The sequence below is a fragment of the Mesoplodon mirus genome, assembly GCF_964341445.2.
Source record: "Mesoplodon mirus genome assembly, chromosome: 15".
In the NCBI taxonomy this organism is placed as follows: Eukaryota; Metazoa; Chordata; class Mammalia; order Artiodactyla; family Ziphiidae; genus Mesoplodon; species Mesoplodon mirus.
Genome location: NC_138991.1, coordinates 30,138,903 through 30,146,335, shown reverse-complemented (window position 1 = coordinate 30,146,335; position 7,433 = coordinate 30,138,903).

Here is a 7,433-nt window from a genome sequence, read left to right as displayed (position 1 = left end):
CGTTGTAGAGCACAGGCTCCAGACGCGCAGGCTCAGCGGCCATGGCTCACGGGCCTAGCCGCTCCGCGGCATGTGGGATCTTCCCGGACCGGGGCATGAACCCCTGTCCCCTGCATCGGCAGGCGGACTCTCAACCACTACGCCACCAGGGAAGCCCGATATTCTTTTCTTAATCCTTCTCCTTTTGTTGGTTTTTCTCAGTTGTCTGGTAATACTTGGTGACCAGTTCATCTTTAGGACTGAAGGGCAGGGCTGATTGGTATCGGCATTGAAGTAGGGTATTTCCTCTGCCCTGGAGCGTAAGCAGTGGGCAGGGCGGTGGGGAGTGGTCCATATGCTGTCCGCCATCCCTTTGAGGGGTGTTGTCTCCTGTGGAGAGTCCTCTCCTGCTTCCATGCCCGCTCAGGCCTCTGGAACAGCTTTCTCTCAGGCAGCCTTCAGCTGTGTTTTCCTCTGCCCCCATTTGTGCCTCTTTGCAATCCGCCCTTCTTCTATCTTCTAAAAGCAAATAAAAGTCCCTGGACAGTTGATGCCCCCCACCCCCCCACCCCAGCCATCGTGTCCTCAGCCCTTCGATGGATTTGCTTCCTTTTCTCTTTCCTCACTGTGCTTTTGGTGGTGTTTGAGGCACTAGGGGTGGCAGAGACATGTTCTCAGCCCACCATCCTGAACTGGAAGTCAGTGTAGTGGTTTAAGTGTTTCTAACTCCATCCAACTCTGCACAGATGGGGTCCTTTGGGGATGGCAAGTATTCACACTGGACACCCAGACCTTGCACAGGAAGGAAAAAGGGAGACATTTATAACTTAAGTCTTTTAATCATCTTGTGAAGTCTACATGGGCCTGTTGACTTCCAAGCCAGTCTCTCAGACCTAGTGGCTGTTTGGGGGAGGAAGATGGCCCTTCTGTTTCCTTAAGAACTCCAGAGCCTTCAAACTCTCTGGGAGCAGAAGTGAGTGAGTACAAGATGTGTGAACAGGGGAGGAGAGCCAGAGGGACAGACCACAGGCTTGGTGGGATACTTGAAAAAGTGAAAATCCAGGGTGTATCTATTAGAGTGGAGGTCATCTTGACGGGGGCAGAGTGGGAGCACAGCCTTCAGTCACTCTCACTCTGCACTCACAGAGCTCTTCTGACAGTCCAGGCCCTGTGGGAAGCTTTTCACACAAGCTGTTGGGAGGCTCCAGGTTCAGAGTGTTTGAGTGAATTCTCTGTGATCACACAGCTGGTGAAGGATATGTCTGGATTTGAACTCAGATCCATACAGGGCCCAGGCTCCTAACCACTGAGCTACATGACTCCCACCTGCCCCCAGGCTGACCAGAGCAGGGTCCCGAAGATCCCTCATGGGTCACTTGGGCTGAGCTGTCCACACCGCAGATGTTGCAGTTGGGTCTGAAAGGACAAAGACAGGGACGCAGAGGGCTCTGGCGCCCTCTGGCGGAGATAGCAGGCTCTGCAGAGATGTGGTGGAGGAGTGGGCGGGGCCTGGGCCTGGGATCCTAGTAGGTCCAAGGAATGAATGATTCAGTTAGGGCCCTGGTTGCTCTATATGAGAGCAGGGCTTTACCTTCCCCACTCCTTAGTAAAGAGCCCCCAATATTTACCTGTGTGCATCATCTATTGGAATAAAGACATAGGCTCTGTGTCTAACTTCTGGCTAGTGCAACATAAGCAGAAATGAAGTGTGCAATATAAGGAGTTATCTCCAAAAGATGGGCACGTGACTTGTTTTGTTCCTTCCTCCATCCTTCTTTCTGGAATGCAGATATAATGGCTGGAGCTCAAGCAGACATCTGGGACCAGGAGTGGAAACAGGCCATTGGAAAGGACAGAGTAAAAAAATAAGAGGGGGTCTAGTGGTTGCATGCAGTTGCCCTATCAGCTTTGGATGCCAACACTTTATTTGAGGGAGACAGAGATACACTTCTACTTTATTTAAACCACTGTTTTTTTTAAAAAATATTTATTTATTTGGCTGCGCCGAGTCTTAGTTGTGGCATACGGGATCTTTAGCTGCGGCATGCAGATCTAGTTCCCTGACCAGGGATCAAACCCAGGCCCCCTGCATTGGGAGCACCGAGTATTAACCACTGGATCACCAGGGAAGTCCTTTTAAACCACTGTTATTTGGGGTTTTCTGTACTTTAGCCAAACTTTTTTCTTTTCACTTAAAAGAAATTATGCTTGTTCATGCCAGAACAAAAGTAAAAAAACATTATCAGAATTTTACTGAGTGCACCGTTAGCCATGAAATAAATTCACTTATTAGCCATTTATTTATGAATAAATGGATTTTTGAATTGAATTGAATTTCATATTCAAAATTTTATATTTCAAGTATTGCCACTAAAAAATATATATATTGTTTGGTATCTTTACTCATGTTCTTTCCCAATTCTAAAGGGTTCTGTTATTTTAAGATCTGCCATTCTTAGGACAGATTTTGATCTGATATGTTTAATTATGATGAGGTGGAATTTTTAAGGTTCCTTCATGTCTTTCAATGGTTTGATAGATAGCTCATTTCTCTGAAGAATAGTTCATGGCCTGGATGTACTACAGTTTATTTATCCATTCACCTACTGAAGGACAATCTGGTTGTTTTTAAGTTTTGGCAATTATGAATAAAACTACTATAGACATCTGTGTGCAGGTTTTGTGTGAGCATAAGTTTTCAACTCAGTTGGATAAATACCAAGGGGCACAATTGCTGGATTGTATGGTAAGCATATACTTTGTTTTATAAGAAAATTGCCAGACTGTCTTCCAAAGTGGCTGTACCATTTTGCATTCCCACCAGTAATGAATGAGAGTTCCTGTTGTTCCACCTGTTTGCCAGCACCTGGTGTTGTCAGTGTTCTGGATTTTGGCTATTTTAATAGGTGTATAGTGGTATCTCATTGTTTGTTTGTTTGTTTGTTTGTTTGGCAGAGCCATGCGGCTTGTGGGATCTTAGTTGCCTCACCAGGGATCGAACCCGGGCCCTCAGCAGTGAAAGCATGGAGTCCTAACCACTGGACCACCAGGGAATTCCCATCATTATTGTTTTAATTTGCATTTCTCTGATGACATTGACGAGGAGCATCTTTTCATGTGTTTATTTTCCATCTGTATATCTCTTTGGTGAGGTCTTATTTATTTTTTTGTAGCTGAAAAAGTTAGCCTTGGGCAAATATCCTACTTCCCCATGACTTGATTCTCACATCTGGAATGAGGATAATAGTACCTACCTCACAAAATGTTTGTGAAAGTTAAAAGTATGTATAACAGTGAGACCTACTGAGAAATTACCTAAGAATTTTTTATTTTAAAATTTATTTTAGCAGCTATCGACTAGGAAAACACTGAAGGGTAATGTTCCCTGACCAGGCAAAGCAGACAAGTCTTTGTTCTCCTTACCCCAAGGAAAGGTAAGCAAGTTCTATCTGTGCTGTTCTGAGACTTAGGCCTTGTATCAGTTTACTATTGTAGCTAACACGCAACCACAGAATTCTCAGTGGCATCCAGCAATAAACACATAGATCTGAGCAGGTTGGCTCAGGCATGGCTGACTTTGGCTGGGCTTGGCCTATGGGTCTGGTTCAGGTCTGTTCCACATGTCCCATCTTCTTTGGACTCCAGCAGTTTAGCTGGAGTATATCCTTTGCTTGGCAATGGCAGAAATGCAAGAGAGCAAGGCCAAATATGCAAGTACACTTCAAGACTTGGTTTATGTTGTGTCCACTCATTGGCTAGAGTAAGTTACATGGCTAGGTCCAAAACCAAGGGGTGAAGGAGCTGTGGGGTAGATGTGTATAGTCTATAGTGGACTGAAGGGTTGGGGCTGGAAAGTTGCACTCACACAGGCCTAGAGTTGGTGGGGGGGTCTCTGGGCCAACAAGTCTTATGTTGGTGTTGGAGGAGGAAGTAAAGGGATTTTGTTTTGGTCCAAAAAGGAAATGACCTAAGGTTAGGAGTGATGCAGGGGCTACAAAGAGGACAGAGTGATAGAGACCTAATCTCTCTGGGGCCTGAGGATTTCAGGGTAGAATGTCAGGAGACATCTGCTTTGGGCCACTGTGGCCTGGGATCCTGGGTCCATCCTGATTCAAGTTTTTATGTGACTTTTGATCTGCACATGTGAGTTTGCCCACAGGGTACAGAGGGCCTGGTCTGGCTGGGTTCCCACCACTAGAGATAGGCTGGGGCTGAGTTGAATTATATTTGAGTTGTGAAACAAAGAAATGTGTTGTCACTTGGATCCAAGATTGCTTGGAGCAATTAACATCTGCCCCACACACCGAGTGCCTGGCACATAGTAGGCCCTCAATAAAATGGGCTCCGGTATCGTGACAGTATCGCAGCCATGGCAGGGTCTTTCCTCCTCTGCTTCAGCAGGGGTGGGGGTGCTACTGAAATCCTGTGGGGGTGTGTGGGGAGAGGGATTAGAAGCACTCCTCTAGCCTGAGGTTGGGGCCCCTGTGTTCCCCACAACTAGAGCCTGCTTCTTGGAGGGTTGTCCCCAGAGTAGCCAGGTGCAATGAGGGTACTGGGAAGGTCCCAAAGGGCCTGGAAAATCAGAACCTTTGTCTGGGTGCCCTGTCACGCTCCCCCACCCCAGGCTGGGCTTGTCTCCTTTCCTGTTGTCAGGAGGAACAGTGCGCAGAAAGCTCCCTTCCTCCTCTCTCAGACCCCCTAAAAAGGCCAAGTGGTGCCCAAAGAGAGGGGTATGGCTATGGCTGGTGAACAGGACCCCTCAGTTCCCACTTTGCCAGAGAGGAGGTTCCCACAGGGCCCAAGGCCTCACTTCTGCTTGCTCAAGTCCCAGAGTCCCAGGCCTTGCGGGGGCCTTCCCCTGCCTGGGAGGTCTTTCTGGTTTTGGTGTTGTGCAAGGCCGGCAGCTTCCTCCCTGACCAGCCTCCTGGTTGGGCAGTAGGGCTGAGGCTTTGGGAAAAGAGGAAGCAACCCCGAGGCTGGGTCTCCTCTCCAGGAGAGCCAGCAGCACCTTGAGCTCCTGGCCCTGCCCCCTCCATTCTCTCCTGCAGTTGGCCAGCCTTGCAGCCATCTTCCCCTGTGGAGCAGGTACTCCCATCCCTGGGCCCGGAGGGCGAGGGGAGGCTTGGGAGCGGGGCTGGGCTGGGATTTGCTGGGGGACACCTGGGTGTCCAAGCCCAAGACATTAATCAAAGCTGCATTCATAACCCAAACCCCTGCACAACCCCAAACCTTCTCCAACCCACATCCCAATCCCCATCCTAACCGTCACCTTGACTCCTGCCCTGCCCAGCCCGGGTACTTATTCCAACCTTGCCTCACCCTCCATTGCATCCTATCCCCAACCATTTAGTAACAATCATCTCCATCCAGCCCCGGGCCTGACTTGCACGTTAACCCAACACCATCACTCTCAACTCTGTGCCAACCCTAATTCTATTCCAAATCCCAGCCTAACCATTACCTCCACCCCTACCCAACTGCAGCCCGACCCTCATCTTCCCCTCGTTTCACTTCATTTGTTACCACTTTATTCATCTGAGTGAAGGCCCCCAGCACCGCCCAGCATAGCTTGGGGGAACGGGCATTCAGGCTAAGAGCATTTACAGTCAGATTAAGGAATGAAATGTGAAACTTCTACTACCCATTTCAAAGCCAATAGACCTCATTTATGGATACTATGGCTTTCCAAGTTAACTGTTTGGCCTACGTTTGGGGCTCTTCACTATTAGGAAGATACTGTACTCCCGGAGTTGCCCACCTGCACCTGAGTTCCGATCTGTGGAGTGGAGCGCTCCGGCTGGCTGCGTCACCCCATCTCCCTCCTTCTCCAGCCTGAATAGGGAAGTTGGGGAGAAGCTCTGGTACTGGGAAAGAGAAACTGAACCCTGCACCCAGGCACAGCTGCCTACAGTAAAACTGCCTCTGCCCTTTCTTCCCCAGGCCAAACTTGGCCTCTAGGATCAGAGGTCAGTGACTTGTGGCCCAGCTGGCCCTCCCAGATGTCCTGGGACACTTGGTCTCATGTAGAATTTACCCACTCACTTGCTCTCACACAGGCAGCAAACATGGGTGCCCCCCATGTGCCATCCACCCCAACCAAGTGCTGATGCAGTGTATACCAGTTCTGGGAGTGGGATTTTAAACTCTGTCTTCAGAGTGCCCAAGACTTGGAGATTGGAGGATGAACCCAGGAACCATGCTCTCCCAAATGGTCATTACCTACGGGCTGCAGTGCTCCCTGTCCCCAGTAAAGCCACCCCCTCCCCCAGGACCTGCAATCATCCCTCTGCCACCAGGAGGTGCTGGGTGTGGGTGCCCACCAAGACACCAGCTCAAACCAAGCCCTAGGGGTACCTGCCCCTCAACACCAGGCTTTAAACAAGGACAAGGAGCTCCCTTCCTGGGGTTCTTCTTGCCCTCTCTTTTTTCCAGGAAAGTTCTCTGAGCTGAAGGTGGTCTTTGGGGTGGAACAGGCTGAGCCAATAAGCTGGACTCTGGTGGGACTGACTTCTTGGGTATTGGGACTGGGCTAAGTATAGGTGACATCTACATGATGTGATTTGGGCTGGTTCTAGAAAGGGTCCTCTCAAAAATCCCTGCTCCATTCTGGGGTCAGTATGTCTAAAATCCCACCATTCCTCCTGTAGCTTCAGCACTGCCCCTTCCAGGGCAGCATCAGGGGAGCTGGGGACAGCATGAACATTGGTGATGCCCCAGCTGTAGAGGAGCTGACCTTGATGCCCAGTGTGGCTCTGGGCCCCAGGGCCACACATGCCCCCAAACATGCCCGGTAGGCTGCTGCTCAGTCCAGCATCCAGGCCATAGCATCCAGGTCATGGGCCCCAGCCTGGGCCAGCATGAGCCTCTCCTGTGGCCAAGGACCAGGTGTGGAGGGTGTGGATACATCTTCCTGGGAGAGGAGCAGGACTAGGACTGCCCAAAGAACTGAGGATGAGCTACTGGGCCTCAGCAAATGACCAGACCTGTCTGCAGGAGCAGCCTAGCCAGGGACCCAAGTCAACTAAAGAACAGGGCTCTGCCTGTTCTTCCCTCAGTTTTGCCTTTACTGTGCTCCCTCTCTTCACACTTGGCTAGTCATCCTGACAGGCAGTTCAGGCCCTATCCAGGCTCTGGGCCTCTGTTCAGCCTCTCCCCAGGTGTGCCCCCTGGCAGCTACCAGAATCAGCTGGGCCCCACCCCTGAGACAGATAGGTTGGGGGCTGGGAGATGTCACGAGTTCCCTGTTCCCACTTCCAGCCTGCCCAAGCCCTTCCCGTCAATCTGTAGAGTCAGCATTTAGGACCAGGAAGGAGTGCAAAGTTGGCAGCATGGGTTTTTTATGTGTATGTTGTAAAATATACATAACCTAACCATTTTTTAAGTGTTTTAACCATTTTTTCAGTGTACAATCCAGTGACATTAACTACATTCATGATACTGTGTAACCATCCTTA